Source organism: Catharus ustulatus, chromosome 10 (genome assembly GCF_009819885.2).
Source record: "Catharus ustulatus isolate bCatUst1 chromosome 10, bCatUst1.pri.v2, whole genome shotgun sequence".
Taxonomy (NCBI): Eukaryota; Metazoa; Chordata; class Aves; order Passeriformes; family Turdidae; genus Catharus; species Catharus ustulatus.
Window position 1 is genome coordinate 18623494 of NC_046230.1, and position 8203 is coordinate 18631696.

Sequence of the window (8203 nt, forward strand, 5' to 3'; positions counted from 1 at the left end):
CAGCAAAACCCCTCAGGGAACAGCATCTGCTGCATGGCAAGCACAGCCTCCGAATTCAAGTGTCCCTGAGGAAAAAATCAACACCTGTATGGTTGGGATGGGCTGCTCAAAGGGCTGGGGACCAGGCAGGAGAATATTTCTCACTTCAAGTGTTTCTAGCAGGTGATGAAGCTACTCTTCTGGTATGAGCAGTGGTTCCTTTCCTAATTTTGCTGGCCCTCCTGAGGGAGCTCTGATTAGCCAGTTTTGTTCAGTAACTGCTGGAGTTCAGTGTTTATGAAGATGTGAAATACCTTGTTTTCTACAGTCTTTTCCTACCAAAAAAAAAAAAAAAAAAAAAGTCCCTGGACTTCTTTGGGGGATTGCTTAGAAACAGGTGACCTTGAGGTACTTTCTGCATGTTGTCTTGAAGAGATGCACAAGTTAATAATATATTCATGATCACTATTTAGTTAATGTAAAGCAATACATATGGTGCAGAAAACAGCAGGGGCAAGCAGGCACTCTCAGAAAGAGCTGAGAAATGTCTGAGAGGAAGGATATTCCCACCATTAGCCTGTCTGCCATGCCTAGCCTGTGCCTGTATAGATGCAAAGCTATGGCTATTCCAGACAACTCATGATTCACTTGTTTGTAATTACTGCCAGCATTTACAGGGAAAAAAGGGGGTTGTTTTCCTTGAGGGCTATGTACTCCAGCTCTGGCTCCTCACCTGAGCAGCTGCAGCTACAATGAAGATAAGGGACAGTTTCTATCCCAACTCTGGAAAAACCCCAGCCAACTCCAAGTTGATGGTCTGAACATTACTTAGCCACCCATAAGGGACAATAAAATCCTCCAATCAGATCCAACAAAAAACCCCTAAAATCAGACCCTGCACTTAACAAGACAGGGTTACTGCTGCTAACCCTGGCTGACTGCTCTCCACAGGGCACGAGTAGATGTGCCATCAGGAGGGAGGTGGGAAAGAACAACCTCGCTTAGTTCACACAAGTGCAGCAGAGCTCATTATGTGCCCTGCTGCCTATTGCTGTGAGAGGTTAGAAATGCTTCTTTATTTCCCCTGCCCTAATGCACTTGCTGCCTTCCCCATTCTGTTTATTTTGCCACCAAAGCAATGACAATCAGCCATGTGAAGCATTATTCCCTTATTTCCCAGCCTTCTTTCTGAGGTGAGCACAGTCCTGAAAACAGGAACAACATCCAAAATTAAAAAAAAAAAAAAGAAAAAAAAAAAACGAAAAAAGAAAAAAAAATACTGCCACATCAATTTCTATTCAAATTGCTTGGCACATTTCTCCAGTTCTTTTGCTGGAGACCAGGGTTCACTTCCAGCTCCCCAGCCTTCAATACCTCGGGACAGTGAGTGCTGGCACAAACTGAAACCTGGTGACCTTCCTTTGAGAATATTAAGTCTTGCTGGAGTTTCTGTGAGGTTAATCGATTCCACTCAGTCCTCTCTTGTGAAATCCTCGGACAAGAAAGAATAAGGAGATAAAAAGCCAAGGGAGATTTTCATGCAATCCTTATAGCCTCAAGATTGCTTCAGTTTTTAATGGTGTTTGTGTCAGTCTCACCATCTTTGGAAAGTATGCTGCTAGATACTCAAATTGCTGCTTAAATAAAGAACCCCAAATACTGAGCTGCACTTTCAATTTGCCAAGACCACCCAGTCTGTGCCATATTTGAAGTACTACAAAGCAAATTACAGTGCAACACCATGTGAGTTACCAGAACCACTCGAGATCCCAAAACCTTGTGAAGAGATTTACCTTGTACAGCCTGGCACGCAAACAGCATTGAATGCAAGGATATTTAAATGGTTACAGACACATGGAAATTGGCATGTTAAACTCTGACCTATGGAGCCATCCAGGCAACACTGAGCTCAATCAAATTGCCAAACTCCCTTTCCTCTTTACCACAATTTCTGCTGACTGGGCACTTACAAATGCAGTTTTGTTACTGAAAGGTCCAAACTCTTCAGCAGCTGGAGCTCAGTGGTGCCTCTGTATTTTCCTGTTGCTGATGGAAAACAAGGACTGGCCTCCACACTTTCCTCTTGCTCCCTCCCATTGCACTTTGCACCATGACTGGGGCAGTGGTGGACCTTTGTCTAATGTGGACATTTCGCAAGCAAATGCTACATCAGTGAAATATTGAAGGAAGCAAAGTGCTAAAATCCCCTTCACTCCTCCCTGGTCTGCAAAAGGCTGTCCTGTCAAGGCACTGCTCTTGTACCAAAGTTTGGCCACACTTTGGGTTGTGCACAGTGCTGAGCACAGGAGCACTTGAGTTGTGTTCATGAGTGGGCTGAACTGGCCCCTGTCCTGCTCAGCAAGGAGCACCAGCATTTATAGAGCTGTGGAACACACAAGGCATCCTTGAAAACAGCAAATCTGACCAAAAGGATTTTTCTGCTGCTTAAGCACCCCCATTCCAATGTCTGCACCTCACCTTCTGTGATCAGTGCTGATTCTCAAAACAGTTAAACTGATTTGATCAGGATCACCTCACCCTGCAGGTCCCCAGCCATCCCAGCCAGCAGCAGCAGGAGGATCCACATGGAATAACTGGGCAAGGACTGCTGGTGCAGCCCAGCTCTGCACAGCACTCAAATCCCTAAATAGCAGCATGAATAAAAATAGTTCAGTTTGGACATCTAAAAACCAAAATGGGGTAGGAATATATTTAAATCAAGAGGTAGTTTCTGAAATGCAGAGTGATTCCTAATTATTTGCCACTGTTCATGAGGTTTTAGTGAGAGATGATACTTCTTTACTTTTAAAATGCTACACCAGCATCACACAAATAACTGAAATTTTGAGCAACAATCCTTCCATTCTTTAAAAAAAAAAATCTTTCTTCTAGGTTACAGACACTGATTAAGAGTGCTATATAATCTTTGGATTCATCTGTCCAACAATCATCTCATTAATTAATCATTGGTAATTAAAATGACCTCCTTTTGACTGATACCTGATCTCAGAAAGGTTCGAAAGAAACTTGACACATGTTGTGTCATGTTCCAGCATAACCCACTACAGGTATTTTATCATGTTATGCCACATCTGGTTTCCAGAGAACAAAATCAACTGAGGAACAAATTAAGGGAGGAACCAGTTGTACATGTATCAGATCTAACCAGTTCAAATATCTGGCAACACACAAGAGCAGGTGAACTTCCAGTGTACTTGTAGGACCATTGCTAACCCCAGCAACAGCATTATTTTTGGATATGTCTAAGCAGGGACCACTGATAACAGCATATTATCTGTGCAATCCCTGCTGTACTTAGATGCTACAAGAACCCTCTTTAGAAAAAATCTGACTAAAATCTCAGCTAAACTGACAAGAGAGGAAAACATCCCTTATCTTTTGCTTGTACAAGTTCTGAAAGCCCATAGATATTGAATCTGAGATGTGCAAACTATGAGGAGAATGAATGCCTGGCCATCCTAAATCTCCTGTGATTTTCTTGTTACATGGGACCTGCAGACTGACCCACATCCCTCTGTTGTACTTCCTGGTCACTGCAAAAGGCTCCCAGGTGGTTCAGATGAAACACCACCACAAAAATCTCAGTTCTCCAAGCACACTACCCCCATCCCATGTGCTTCAAAGGTTCAGGGCACTTGGCTCTCATTTGCCTTTTCTAGATGTTTCCTCCCCATAGATCCACCAATGCATGGCTCTGACTTCACTTTTAAAATTAATTAGAATGCAGCAAGAGCATTTACTTCTTCATGAACATTTTATCAATTTGAGGAGGAAAAGCATTTTTTGGGAATGACAGTTCAGCTACAGAGTTGGAGTCCTGCCCTCCTCACAGCAGCACAGTTGAACATTTCTACTGAATAAGCTGATGAATGAAAACATAAATACACATTTACTTTTTTTTTCCTGAGGCTAAATAGGAGCTTTTTAAAACAAACATAAAACAGTGAACCAAGGGGTTTGGGACAGAAAATCTATAGAATATAATAAGTTTTAGGTCTCCTTCCAATGGGATATTGGTTTTCAGTATATAATTAATAGCAAGAAAACTGTATCCTGACTTTGGGGTCTGCATCAGCATCCTGGAACAAAAACGACCATAAATTAGCATCAATTATGTATTAAAGTTCCAATTAACCTGGCTGACACTGATATACTTTAACAAGGTACACTTAGATAAAAGAAGCAACTCTCTAATTACTTGGAACAGGACCTCCTGACCCATTCTGCTCTTTTATCCCAATGCCAACCTAATGAGGAAGGAAGTGTGAGATAGGAAACTGTGCAAAGCTGTAGCACCACAAGATGCCCCTTGGGAAATGATTTTACCTTCTTAGTAATGATCAATATTTTATTGTTCTCAGTGCCTTTTAATTGTTTTCAGAAGAAGTGTTTTTAAGGCTGAAATTGGTAATGTGAAAATCTGCCATCTAAGGAAGGTCCTGGTCACATGTTCCTTCTCTCTGACACACCACATGCACATAATTTTTGGTGGTGGCACCCAGGGTTGCTATACACAGATTTAAACTGAAGTATCTTGGTCCAGGCTGGAGTGACAATCACAGTTAGTTTACACCTTAACCAGAACAGTTGGGTAAGAACATGTTTTTCAGCACTGAAATTTTGTGCAAAGGCCAAGGGCAAAAGCTAGACCTGCATAAAACCTGTGCTGCCTGTAGGGAGAGCAACATCAATATGAAGGGTGAGGGTGGAATCAGGAAGGTATTTATGGAGCATCTAATAAGGCACAACTTTTTTCTTCCTTTCTACGTTCCTTGAAATCAGGTAACTCTGGATACTACACCCAGGGGAATGAATCCAGAGGCATCTCCTCTCCCTTATAAAACAACAGGTGGTTGCAGAGTGTCCAGCAGTTTGCTCTTGTTCAGTTCTGCTCAATGGTCAACTCTTCTACCCTAGACTGACCACCCAGACTTTGGACATGTGCAGTTATGCAAAGGGCCAAGAGAACTGTTTTTTCCCTGGTGTTGTTTTCTTTAAATCACTCAAAAGTGTTGTACTCTACAATTGAAGAGCAGTTCCCCAAAGCAAGGCAATTCCTGTCACGAAAACTGCAGAAAATCTAACTTGTCTTTGAAGAACAATCTTTTGTCAGTACCAATTCTTTCTCTGTATCTTGATATCAGCACTTTAAATAATTTGAAATTAATGATGATGTTGACCCCTTCCTAGTTGTTTTGCAGTGCAGTAGAGTTGGAGTCTTGGCTTTTACACTTGATCTCCCACTAGCCACACAAGTCTGACTTCTGTCCTTTTGGGGAACAGGTGTTGGTGGAATCCATCAGAGGCACCTCCTAATTATAGTCACAGTCTTCAAAACTCAGAGGGAAGCAAACTCACCACTGAGATTTCAGCTGGATGATCCCTGCAGTGAGTGCTTTCCTGGGCCCTTGCAGTCAAAGGTTATCTTCCACATAAGCCATGTCAAAATTTAAACTTAAACACATTGGGTCATGCTTTTCCCTACATGGAATTTCACTGCAGAGGGAGGGAGATTTTCCTCTAGCAGTGCTGAAACACAGAGCCCTGGAAGAGAATTTTTGCAGCTTCAAGCCTGGAATCACAACTCCTTTCCAACTCTATTGCTGTTGGATGTAATGTGCTCCATTTGCAAAAGCAGCCAGCAGACAATTCCCCAAATTACGCTTCTCCAGCAAGACTTTCAGAATTCCTTTGCTTTAGTTAGGAATTTTGTCTCCATCATTTTCCTCCTAACTTTGAGCAATTTTTCCAAAGCCAGCAGAGAATGAAGATAAACCTAAAAGAAATTCTCTAGCTGCTAAAAGGGTCAGAGTCAGGTCATCTACAAGATTTGAACAGTTCATCGATGCCCCAAGCTAATGCTGCCATGTGCATTATTCTCCTCCCCTGCATTTTCTGCAGGAATATGTCTGGATTATTCAAGTAGTTTGTGAAGATTGAAAAAAAGTTATACAATCAATTTTGGCCTTTTGTGACATCCCCAGTGACTTCAGTAAGGCCTTGTGGAAAAAGGCCCATCCACAGTTCACATGTGATGCACACCCCTTGATCCAGCCCCATTTAAACCCAGGTCTAGTTGAGACAGCAGTGGGAATTGAATCAGACTGACACACTATTATATGTGCACCATAGGGGACTTGCTCATAAGTCTCTTGTGGCAAACATGCTGCTTATACAGCATCCCATTCAGATAAGTGACCTACTTATTGGGTGCATGTTGTAAGCTATTTTGGAGAGAGCAATGTGATCCTTGCTGTTCTTTGCTTTGAGTAAACTTTAGCCTTTGGGTATAAGAAGAGAGAAATTTGACATCCATGTAATAGAGGACAGTCATATACATTCAGAGTGGGATTTTCAAAACCATTCATAACCACAGAAAGGAGGAAGAATAAACTCACAAAGCTTTGATTCTCACAAATACAGTCACTTAGTAAATATCTAGGTGGCTTTATTCTCTATCACACTGGAATAGGCCTAAGTCCTGGGAAAATAGGACAATTATTTGGTATTGCATGGCTGCAGGTGTACAGGAACTTTAAGGAATATTGCCATCTCTATTTCTTACCATTTGAAGGGAAAAGGTCCAATTTTATTGGACTATTACTAATGTGAAAAGAGGGTAAAGGACAGGACTTCAACTTTTTTTTTGCTAGCTTGTGCTATTGATTAAATAAGTCCGACATCTTCTCTGCAAGACTTTGCTTAGAAGTGAACAGATGTAAAACCCACCACAGCCTATCCACAGAAAAACATCCTTTTAAAATGACACAGAGAGGGAAAAAAGTGTTGTTCTTGAGATCTTATCTCTCTCCCTTCCAGCTTTACCCCTCCACTGTTTTATGCAAAGCAAATTGTCAGCAGAGGAGCTGTCCCCATGAGCCAGGGCTGCCGTGGCACGCGTGTCTCAGCACGGGCTAGAAATGCACGCACACCCTGGCTCCCAGTTCGGGTGACTCCCTCCACTGGTGAGCAGCTTGTGAAAGCCCTTCAAAGCTCTCCACTGAGCCAAGGGTGACAGTTTACTCAATCTTTTGTAGCTCCTCTGACCCTGCCTCGTTCAAAGGAAAGCTTTTTTTTCCCCTCCCTTCCTAATTCCTCCCGCTCCCTCTTTTAGAGGAATGAGGGAAAATTTAAGTGCCCTGCTTTGACACTCAGCTTGCTGCTTGCGTGCAGTCAGGCCAGCTGCCTCCCCAGATCTCCACTGCACTGTCGATATGCTCCTCCTGTGCCAAGACAAAATTTATAAATAGATTTGCCCAGTCAGTAAGCCCTTTCTCTTTAGAAAGACAGGGATTCAGGCAAAAAGAGGATTATTGATAACATGCAACATCTTTATTATAGCAGAGACTGCTACTGCTACTATAGTTAAGGACCTGTCAGCATTTCCATTGTAAGATTTTTTTTTTTGTGCAAGGGTTTAAGTTAGCAGTAAAAATTTAAATATACTTTACTTACTACTGAAGCTGGACTTTTTCTTGCAAGAATTCAGCAAGAGTGTTAGGCACAGGGCTCTCTCCATAATTAGCAGTGAATTCAGTTTTAGAGCTTCTTTTGTGAATATGCCTCTCCTGTTTTCTTTTGAGCAGTGGTGAGTAACACCTGATCCAACGTCACATATTATAGAGCAGAGAGAAGAGCACAGGGCAAACAGAGGGCCAAATCCTGCTCTCATTAGTAATGGTACTTGAATAGCATTTGGCCATTACAGGAACACAGTTTTGGCTAACTTCCCATATTTTCATCTACCAAAAAAACAGCAGAGGGAGATGCTAAAAAAAGTCCTTTCAAAATGATCTCATTTAGGTAGTTAATTTTCCTTGCAATGCATGCTGGTAGGACAGCACAATCTGCCAAGTGGTGAATGTGTCTTGGGAGTCACCAGCCCCACCCCTCTCCCCTTGTAGTCTCTGCCTCTCTTCAGCCTCTGGCAAATCGCTTAATTTCTGCTCTGCCTCAATTTCAGGATTCAGGACAGAAAACAGTAAAACCCACATAAATGGTTTTGCACACAGAACTCATTCTGCTGCAGCTCGAGCACTTTCTGTCAGGAAATAATCCGGCTCCCTTGGACTCCAGCAGTAATTAGCCTGAGTGCAAAGCCACGGCTTGTTACTGCAGAGCTGCTGGCATCCCCAGACTTGTGTAACTTCAGCAATCCTGAGGACAGGACTGCTAAAATACTGCAGTGTGCCACAAGGGTTTC